A 12266-nucleotide genomic window follows, 5' to 3' on the forward strand; every position below is an offset into this window, starting at 1 on the left:
CAATACATTAAAAAATTATTCACCACGACCAAGTGGGATTTATACCTGGGATGCAGGGCTCGTTCAATATCCGCAAAACAATTAACATGATTCAACACATCAATAAAAGAAAGGACAAGAACCATATGATTCTCTCAATAGATGCAGAGAAGGCATTTGACAAAATCCAGTATCCTTTCTTGATAAAAACCCTCAAGACAGTTGGGATAGAAGGAGCATACCTCGAGATCATTAAAGCCATATATGAACGACCCAATGCTAATATCATCTTCAATGGGGAAAAATTGAGAGCTTTCCCCCTAACGTCAGGAACAAGACAGGGATGTCCATTCTTGCCACTGTTATTCAACATAGTATTGGAAGTCTTAGCCTCTGCAATCAAACAACACAAAGAAATAAAAGGCATCCAAATCAGCCAGGAGGAGGTCAAACTTTCACTCTTCAGAGATGACATGATACTCTGTATGGAAAACCCTAAAGATTTCACCAAAAAACTACTAGAATTGATTGATGAATTCAGCAAAGTTGCAGGATATAAAATCAACACACAGAAATCAGTTGCATTCCTATACACCAAAAATGAAGTGACAGAGAGAGAAATCAAGGAATCGATCCTATTTACAGTTGCACCAAAAACCATAAAATACCTAGGAATAAATCTAACCAAAGAGGTGAAAAATCTATACACTGAAAACTGTAGAAAGCTTATGAAAGAAATTGAAGAAGATACACAAAAAAATGGAAAAAAATTCCATGCTACTGGATAGGAAGAACAAATATTGTTAAAATGTTGATACTACCCAAAGCAATCTGTATATTCAATGCAATCCCTATCAAAATAACACCAGCATTCTTCACAGAGCTAGAACAAACAATCCTAAAATTTGTATGGAACCAGAAAAGACCCTGAATATTCAAAGGAATCTTGAAAAAGAAAACCAAAGCAGGAGGCATCACAATCCCAGACTTCAAGCTATACTACAAAGCTGTAATCATCAAGACAGTATGGTACTGGCACAAGAACATACATGCTGATCAATGGAACAGAATAGAAAACACAGAATTGGACCCACAAATGTATGACCAAGTAATCTTTGACAGAGCAGGAAAGAATATCCAATGGAATAAAGACAGTCTCTTCAGCAAGTGGTGCTGGGAAAACTGGAAAGTGACATGCAGAAGAATGAACCTGGACCACTTTCTTACACCAGACACAAAAATAAACTCAAAATGGATGAAAGACTTTAATGTAAGACAAGAAGCCATCAAAATCCTCAAGGGAAAAGGAGGTAAAAACCCCTTTGATCTTTGCCGCAGCAACTTCTTACTCAACATGGCTCCGGAGGCAAGGGAAACAAAAGCAAAAATGAACTACTGGGACCTCATCAAAATAAAAACTTCTGCACAGCAAAGAAAACAATCAGCAAAACTAAAAGGCAACTGACAGAATGGGAGAAGATATTTGCAAATGACATATCAGATAAAGGGTTAGAATCTAAAATCTATAAAGAACTTATCAAACTCAACACCCAAAAAACAAATAATCCAGTGAAGAAATGGGCAAAAGACATGAATAGACACTTCTCCAAAGAAGACATCCAGATGGCCAACCGACACATGAAAAAAATGCTCGACTTCACTCATAATCAGGGAAATATAAAAACCACAATGAGATACCACCTCAGACCTGTCAGAATGGCTAACATTAATAACTCAGGCAACAACAGATGTTGGCCAGGATACGGAGAAAGAGGATCCCTTTTGCATTGTTGGTGGGAATGCAAGCTGGTAAAGCCACTCTGGAAAACAGTATGGAAGTTCCTCAAAATACTAAAAATAGAACTACTCTATGACCCAGCAATTGCACTACTAGGCATTTATCCGCGGGATACAGGTGTGCTGTTTCGAAGGGCCACATGCACCCCAATGTTTATAGCAGAACTATCAACAATAGCCAAAGTATGGAAAGAGCCCAAATGTCCATTGATGGATGAATGGATAAAGAAAATGTGGTATATATACACAATGAAGTATTACTCAGCAATCAAAAAGAAAGAAATCTTGCCATTTCCAACTACGTGGATGGAACTGGAGGGTATTATGTTAAGTGAAATTAGTCAGTCAGAGGAAGACAAAAATCATATGACTTCACTCACATGAGGACTTTAAGAGACAAAATAAATGAACATAAGGGAAGGGAAACAAAAATAATAAAACATGGAGGGGGACAAAACATAAGAGACTCATAAATATGGAGAACAAACTGAGGGTTACTGGAGGGGTTATGCGAGGGGGGATGGGCTAAATGGGTAAGGGGCACTAAGGAATCTACTCCTGAAATCATTGTTGTACTATATGCTAACTAATTTGGATGTAAATTTTTAAAAAATGAAAAATAAAAAATAAAATAAAATAAAATAAAATTCCAAAGCCTTTAATATATATATATATATATATATATATACACACACACACACACACACACACACACACACACACACACACACACACTTTGGGCTTCTTACAAATTAATATTCAGTAGTCCCCCGCTTATCCATGGAGAATACATTCCAAGACTCTCAGAGGATACCTGAAACTACAGATAGTACCAGACTCTATATACACTATGTTTTTCATATGTACATAAATAAATATATATATGGTAAAGTTTGTGTATCAGGCATACTAAGAGATTAACAATAATAAAATAGAATATTTTAACAATTATTGCAATAAAAAGTTATATGAATATGGTCTCTCTTTCAAAACGTCTTATACTGTACTTATCCTTGTGATGATGTGAGATGATAAATGTCTATGTGATGAGAAGAAATGAAGTGAATGTCACCAGCATTGTGACATAGTGTTAGGCTACTACTGACTCTCTGATGATTTATCACAAGGAGAATCATTTGCTTCCAGACCACAGGTGACCATGGGTAACTGAAACACAGAAATGTAATACATAAATAAGGGGGTCTACTGTACTCCACCGTTTGCAACTATTTTTAAAATTCTGTGCCAATCATTCTTCAGGTATTCTAAACTTGGAAACTGTAGGAGTTGGCCATAGAGAGTGGTGACGGATACTTCATTCCCATTCCTTATACTCAAGTACCCCATATAACTTGTGAATTAAATTATAAATTTGATCCGATTTCCAGGATTTCCCTCACTATGATTATCTTACCCTATACAGTCAACTTAGGTAAATATATTTATTTGGGATTTATAAGATTACTTTTTCTATTGTGATTTTTGGGTCTGTGCAACTTCTTTTACCTCTAAAGAGCATAAATGTTATCTCAGGAAGATTGCAAATATGCACATATCATCCGTGTGGAAATAGGTTTATACTGACAATGGCCTAGCAGTTTACAACTTTTGTTTCAATTCCGATTGACAGGAATGGTAAGGATTACTTCAATTTAGGGACCAAGAGCTTATAAATCCTTTCAGAGAGAAACCCTATTCATAGTGAAAAGAAAGGTTTATCTCTGTAAAGAGTAAGGATTAGGTCGAGATTTGTGCCTTGCATGTGACCTTCTTAGTTCTAGTTGTGAGGTATTTAAAAGATTTTCAATCATTTGATGAATTCAGAATTATTTTCATATCGTATCAAAGTGTTGCATGATTTTTATGTTTTTTTTTCTTTTGTGGTCATGGATAATTTTTGACAAAATAATGACTTCAGAAAGTTTGGCTCTCAAAGGACACTCTCCTTGGCATGATTTGAACACCAAGTTTGTTGTCGCGCTGTGATTTACATTAATTGAATGATTACTAGGGGGAAAAATCCATAAACACAAGATGAAATGAAGTATTTTTTAGACATGAGATAGTGCAACTACAATTCTGCATAGACACGACTACGGAAAATAAGTCACAAGGCTTCAACCTAAATTATGTGAAAGAAAAACTGGAGAAAAATTACGGGCTATAGCCAGACAGCATGTGAAAACTCTGCCTGGAGATTCCACAGGAGTACAAATTACTGTGTACGGTGTCTTTTTCTGGTTATTCCATCACATTCAGACTTTTGAAAAGCAGTGAGACTGCTATAGATTTTGCTCTTATTTATGATTTCAATTTTTTTTTTTGCCTGTATGCATCTTTTAAGAAATAATGAGGGCCCAACAATACCTATCATTTTAAATCAGATCAGATCACATGTTCAGCTGATATAATTGGCATGGTCAGGTACTAGGTTACTCACTGAAGCCTGAAAGTTTAATTATAAAAGATTTTCAAACTAGAAATTCTATGCATTCTGTGGGAAGATCACTAACTTAGGAACAAAAAACTTGTATGTGAGCCAAATAGAAATCGCTTTTGGAAGTCTGACTAAAATGAGAGTTACAGAAAGCTGCCAGGATTATGTGTTAGAACATTGAAGAGTCTGGCTGCAAATTTCAGAGGATTTAATTCTGTTTGACACTGAGGAAAGAAATGTAAATTCCTTTATGCATTCTTTATTGGCTAATTCAGATGTCTCACAAAAAGATTCCACTTGGAATAAGAGAAATTTAAATTCTATCACATTAATACTTGATATTCTTACAGTATGAATTCATCTCTGGCATATAATGATTTATTAAATGGAGAGTTTTCAAATACACAATGACATTTTACTTCAAGTATAATTTATGAGAGCTAATGCCATTTTTGAAAGCCATATAAGTTTGACAGTCTAAAAGTTTAAATAACAATCATTATGTGTTTCCTACATTTTTATCAGCTATTTTATCATCTTGTGGATCTCACTAAAGGGTAAGGTTATATATTCATAACTTACAAATTATAAACCAGTGTTAATTGATTTCAAACCTAGCAATGCAGCTGGAGAAAATGTTTCAAGCTACGGTTGCTAGAGAAGTTTTAAGCATTTGTAGCTTTGAAATTTAAGCCCCACTAAGAGAAAATTTTCTGTAAACCCCTATATTGGAAAAAAAACTATTAATAATTTACTTTACAGTAAAAACTGGAATATACTAAGAACATAGCAGGAGAATGTCTTATTTTTTTAAAAAAAATCATAAGCTTAAACTTGCAACATGCTGTAGAAAAAAGAAATGGGGAAAATAACACCATTTTGTTCAATGCTGTAGATTCACCAAGTTTTTTTTGGGGGGGGGTCTTAGAGAAATTCTCCAGGAATTTTATACACTATTCTTCTTTTGTTGGATCACTATTCTCTCTAATCTCTACCTTGCCAGGTCCCACTTTTCCTTCAGATGTCAGCTTGCATGTTACTTTCTCTTCAAGGCCATGTCTGACTGCTACCTTGTCACTGAAAGTGTAATTAGGTGGTCAGTATGTGTTCTCATTTTGTACCCTTCACTTATCAAAATGCAGCAACTGTTACAAATTTATATGCTCTTTATATTACCTTCACATGAGACCATTAACTCTCTAAGTTCAGAGACTGTTTGTCCTGATCACCTATGCCTAAATAAGTGATCAGAAAACAAGAGGTGCTCAATAAACTATTGTTACCTTATCAAGTGGATGGATTAATAAAGAAGTGTGTTAATGGAAAAGATGCAGACCGGATGCAGATGTTCTTAGCTTTTCGGATAAGAAATATCATATTCTGTCATTTTTAGACACCAAGCAGATGCTATGGCCCCCAATGAGGGGGCCATGTAACTCATTTTAGTTAGACTTCCAAAAGTGATTTCCTGTTTACAGAATCATAATTAAAGAGATTGAACTTGACATTAAGTAAAAAAGAATCCAAATGCTGAATTTTAGAGATTATCTCAATTATCTGACAAAGACCCAACTTTTTAATCTAAGTTTGATGTAGTCACTAATATTTCCACAGCATTTGCAGGAATATAAATTGCTTCAAACTTTTGGCGTAGAACTTGTCCATAACTCACCAAATGTAAAACCCATGTACACTTTGACCTAGCAATTCTAAAACCATGCAAAAATATACATGGGAGAATATTCGGTTGTGCATGTTAGTGAATAATTATAGACAACCCCAAGCCTCATCTTTTGGAGACTGGCCTAATACATTATGGTATAATTAGATACCATGGAGCTATTTAAATTAATGAAGGTAGTTTAATTATATTTATATGAAAAAAGATTTCAAATGTATTGTTTGATGATAGCAAGCACATTATAGAACAATATATTGACTGGGATTATATTTTTCTGTTTATACTCATACCACATATATGTCCAAACATATATTCATTTATAATTCAACAAACATTCCTTGAGGAATCATATGCTAAGAAGTGCTCTATGCAGGGAATATAAAGTGGTATATAAAATAAACATAGGTTTTGTTTGTTTTGAGAGAGAGAGAGAGATAGAGAGAGAGAGAGAGAGAGAGAGAGAGAGAGAGAGAGAATATCTTAAGCAGGTTCCACACACAGCATGGAGCCAATGTGGGGCTCTATCTCATGAACCATGAGATCGTGACCTGAGCTGAAATCAAGAACTGGACGCTTAACTGAATGAGCCATCCAGGCTCCCCCTCAATTTTTTATTATATATTATAATGGAAAATAACACAATGTTTATAAGTGAATACAAAATGCTGTTGGAAAAGGCACACCAAAATCTTAAACAATGCACATTTAGTCCAAGACTGAGATGGGAAAATGAAGAAAATGTTTGAGAACAGCTTTTATAGTTTGTTCTTTATATTTTTAAATAAAGTGTACATTTGCTAACAATCAGCATGCATTTATTTTATATTGAAAAGAAAGAATGAAAACCTTTACTGGAAAACTTTAGTTAGCCCATGCCACTTAATTTCTCCCAAAGTTTTCTAAATTATCTCACATCATAAGAATTTCAATTTGAAACTTAAACAAGTTTTGTTTTGTTTTGTTTTTTAGCAGACTTTTTTTTGAGGAGCAGTTTTAGGGTTATAGCAAAATTGAGCAGAAGGTACAGAGATTTCCCATATAACTTCTGCCCTCATGCATGCATAGCTCCCTCGTTATCGAGATCCCCCACAACAGTGTTACATTTGTTATAACTGTTAGACCTATATTGACACATTATCACCCAAGGTTCATAGTTTACAGTAGGGTTCACACTTGGTGTTGTACTTTCTATGGGTTTGGACAAATGTATAATGACATATATCCAACATATGGTATCATAGAGAGAAATTCCACACTCCAAAAATCCTCTGTGCTCCCTCAATTCAATTCCCAATCTTAGCCACCACTGATTTTTTACTGTTTCCATAGTTTTGCTTTTCTAGAATGTGTATTGTTGAAATCATATAGTATGTAGCCTTTTCAGGGTACTTTCACTTATTATACACATTTAAGTTTCCTCTATGTCTTTTCACGGCTTGAGAGTGCATTTGTTTTTAGTACTGAATAATGTTCTGGTGTCTAGATGTACCACAGTTTATTTATTCACTTACTGAAGGATATATTGGTTACTTCTGGGTTTTGGCAATTATGAAGAAAGCTGATATAAACATCCATGTGCAGGCTTTTGTCTCTACATAAGTTTTCAACTTCTTTGGGTAAATACCAAGGAGTACAACCGCTGGATCTTATGCACTAGTATGTTCAGTTTTTAAAGAAATCATCAAACTGTCTTCCAAAGTGACTGTTGAATTTTGCATTCTCAATTGCGATAAATACACCTTCCTCTTGCTACACATCCTTGCCAGCATTTATTGTTGTCAGTGTACTGGATGCTGGCCACTCTAAAAGGCATATAGTGGTATCTCAATGTTGTTTTAATTTGTATTTCCCTGATGATACATGATGTGGAGCATCTTTTCATACAAATCATATATGTGTCAATCGTATATCCTCCTTGGTGAGATGTACACATTTTTGGCCCATTTTTAAATTGGATTGTTTGCTTCCTTATTGAGTTTTAATAGTTTAATAATATATTTTGGATAATAGTCCTTTATCAGACATAGCTTTCACGAATATTTTCTTCCAGTCTGTGGCCACTCATTTTGTTCCATTGACTGTCATTTGCAGAGCAAATATTTTTAATTTTAATAGAGTCCAGCTTGTCAGTTCCTTCTTTCACGGGTGGTGCCCTTGGCAATACACCAAAAAAATCATCAACAAACTCTAGGTCGTATAGGTTTTCACCTATGTTATCTTCTAGGATTTTTAAAGTTTTGCATTTTACCTTTAGGTCTATGATCCATTTTTGAGGTAATTTTTGTGACGGCAATAAGGTTTGTGTCTCGATTCACTTTTTTCCATGTGGATGTTCAGTTGTCCCAGCACCATTTGCTGAGAAGACTACCTTGGCTCCATTGTATTGCCTTTGCTCCTTTGTCAAAGATCAGTTGACTCCACTTCTGTGGGTCTATTTTGGGGCTCTCTACTCTGTTCTCTTGATCTATTGATCTATTCTTTCACTGATACCACACTTTCTTGGTTATGATATTTTCATAGTAGTACTTGAAGTCAGGTAGAGTCAGTCTCCAATTTTGCTCTTCTTTTTCAATATTATGTTGGTTGTTCTGTGTTTTTTGTCTCTCTATAAGCTTTAGAATCAATTTGTTGACACCCACTAAATAACTTGCTGGGATTTTGATTGGGATTGCATTGAATCTACAGATCAAGTTGCAAACTAATGGCACCTTGAAGATATTGAGTCTTTCTATTCATAAACATAAACTATTTCTATTTAGTTCAGACTATTTAGTTTTTTTATAACTTTCAACAGAATATCATAGATTTCCTTGTATATGTCTTTACATATTGTTAGATTTATACCCAAGTATTTTATTGGGGGGGGTAATATAAAACATTGTGTTTTTAACTCCATATTCCACTTGTTCTTTGCTGGTGTGTGTGTGTGTGTGTGTGTATGACTTTTGTATATTAACCTTGTATCCTGCAACCTTGCTAAAATCACTATTCGTACCAGGAGTTTTTTTGTTTAATTTTTATACCTAGCTTATACCGAACATTTCCTAGATCCTTGTGATATAATAATTTGTAATATTTTTGTATTATTTTCTCTTTCCCACTAGGTTGTTGAAGATGGAATTTTATCCTGTTCACCTTTTGTGTTTAGAACACCAATAGGATAGTGCTTTAGGTAGAAGAGAGGCTTTCTGAAAAGTTTGAAAATAAATGTGCTGATGGCATTGGAGATCAAAACCTCATTCTAAAAATATTTCTGGATTTCAGATAATGTAAATAATTTCATTTTTTAAAGTGGTAAAGCAACATACTTTTACTACTCTCTTCTACTCAAATTGCCTAGAACTGAAAATATTTTTAAAGTATTTCTTGAAACCTGGAAGAAACATGGAAGATAAAAAGACATGCCTACTTTCCAGTAAAACTCTCCACACTCATAGAGTGACCTCAAAATATGTGTACTGTGCAGTCTCAACCAATGTACAAAGCTGGATCACCTACTTGATTAAAAAATGACAGATGTTACAAATTTGGTCATAAGGGCAAAATAATTTGAATACCAATATAACTGATTTCTGTTTAATAACCTTTAAATTTCCTTTTTATTAAAAAAAATCTTTTTTTCAGTGTTTATTTATTTTTGGAACAGAGAGAGACAGAGCATGAACGGGGGAGGGGCAGACAGAGAGGGAGACACAGAATCGGAAACAGGCTCCAGGCTCTGAGCCATCAGCCCAGAGCCCGACGCGGGGCTCGAACTCACGGACCGCGAGATCGTGACCTGGCTGAAGTCGGACGCTTAACCGACTGCGCCACCCAGGCGCCCCTAAATTTCCTTTTTAAATAACCTTAAGGCCAAGGGGTAAAATCCATTTACTGCATAGTCTAAATGTCTGTTAGATTTTGTAGAAATCAGAGAAGGGATTTATGTCTTGATATTCATTCCTTGTCAAGAAATACTGAGATCACATAGCTGTTAGGCATCAAACATCAAATAAAAAACAGGGTTTTCCTAACTTTCATTAATTTAAATATGAGAGAGAAATGAGTTGTTAAAGAGATTTAGTTGAAACATAAGTCTGATTAATTGGGAAACTGTTAAAAAATGCTATTGAAACCCAGAAAGCAAATATTCCTACTAATCAGAAAGGAGTTCATGAGAGTAACCTAGTAGTGAATGATAAGAAGAAAACTGAGTCGGAATACAGAATGTTATTGATTATCCATTTAATAAATAAATTTGGCACATTAAGTACTATTAAGGGTGGTAGATGCTAAGGTCCAATTAGAAGTTAAAAACTACATAGCTTATTATAAACAATTATTTAACTATGATAAGAGTGTAGCTATAAGATAGAGCTAAACTCTATATGGTAACCTAGATATAATGGAGACAATCTAAGGAAGGAGAAATTGTTCAAAGGGTCCCCTCCCAAAGGCTGCAGTTCAGACCTCCTTCAAGAAGGTATAGTTCAGCCCACAGAACAGCAGAGAATTTGACTAGTTTCCCCAGGCCACGTGCCATGGTTATTGGACCAACAGGAAGCAACTCTCTAGAGTGCAGATGGCTGATAGATCAGCAACAGCATGTAACATGCAGCAGGTTGCATACACTTGGAGCTTTCCTGCAGGCAGGTGGCACCGGAGCTGAGGGTACAATGTTATAGAGAGGCACACATTCTGTGAGCATAACTCAGGCAGAGCTTCACAAGATTTCTTTATTCCTACTGTGCTGACCCAGTCACAACAGCCAAAAACTACAGAAGAGAACTTCCCATCTGTTGTGTCCCTCCACTACTCCCTTCTGAGAAAATCTGACATGCTCATGTTAAAGCAGAATGCTTAAAGGGATTCCATTTATTATTGGAGACTACATAGTCAAAGGCAAATTTGGAGCTAGGAAGAAATTGATAGTTGGCACAGTAACACATCGCCTTTGCCCTAAGAAAGCACAATTTAAAATATGTAGTATCCGTGATCAGATTAAATAAAAAATCAGCATTACATAAGACCATCAAGGGAGGAAGTCCTTTTCACATGGATAGAACAAAATGGTGGAAAATACACACCCAATTTTATATTTGATTACAAAAATAAAGAGTCAACAAGAGGGATGTATCTCTTCAGATAGCAGACTCCAGTTTGGGGCAGATATAAAGGAATAATTTACTCATTGTCTCCATTCCTTCATATTTGCAGTTTGCAATAGTCTCATTAAGACCTCTGCACATGTAGAACACCTGGGTGGCACAGTCGGTTAAGGTCCAATTCTTGATTTCAGCTCAGTTCATGATCTCACCATTTGTGAAATCAAGCTCACATCAGCCTTTGCACTGACAGCACAGAGCCTTCTTGGAATCCTCTCTCTCTCTCTCTCTCTCTCTCTCTCTCTCTCTCTCTCTCTCCCCCCACCCCTTACCTGTTCATGGTCTCTCTGCTTCTCTTCCCTCTCTCAAAAAAAATAAACTTTAAAAAAAAAAGGAAAAAGAAAAGACTTCTGCACACATAACAATCTCATGGCATACTGCTTATATTCCCTGTTCTGTCGTCCTTAGGAGTTTAAATTTCCTATTCATGGGTAATGTTGGTAGATACCCACTTGATAGCGAATATTTATAGGTCATCCATCTTTCCTCAAAGGGGACTTTAGAGTAGGCACCCACATTGATCCCTTGTAAAAGAATTCAGATTCTCAAAAAAGTTACTAAACTTATTATACTCATTTTTATGATTGTTTTTTGGAGCACTTAGAGTTCATCATAAAGCCCTGGATATGAGAATTCAAGTGGCTGGGAGCATATGAAATATAAATCATTAGTTTAAATAGGCAAGATGACTCATGGTATAAATTAGTCATAAAATTCTTTTCCAGACATATTATTTTTGTTCTTTTTTGATGTCTTTTATTAACCATAATTATTACTTTGTCTCAAACATAAGAGTGAACTGAATAGTATTATAAAATATTATTTAATGTATTTTCACTCCAGGGAATGACTTTTGTCAGTGTAATATGTTTAAAGGTCTTATGCTAGGCAAATATAATAAAAGCTAGGGATCTTTATCAGGTGAATAGTATACAAAGAACAAAGACATTACAAAGATTGTGTGCTTGACAAAATTATAGGTTGACAATGTCTTGTGTAAAGAAGTTATCTTGAGGATAAGCATGAGGAATAATAAGGGGATTTACTAAACCTATATCAAGAACAAAGTATTTCCCAAAAGTCAATGAGTTTTAATAAGAGTTGACAATGGAACTCATCAATAGCAATGATTACTGTATTTTCTATAGTCATTCTGAGCAAGGAGATGATCAATTATTTATTTAATTCATAGTTATTCAGAACCTACTGCATGACAAACAATATTATA

Source organism: Herpailurus yagouaroundi, unplaced genomic scaffold, assembly GCF_014898765.1.
Source record: "Herpailurus yagouaroundi ecotype Mexico unplaced genomic scaffold, PumYag 186, whole genome shotgun sequence".
NCBI lineage: Eukaryota > Metazoa > Chordata > Mammalia > Carnivora > Felidae > Herpailurus > Herpailurus yagouaroundi.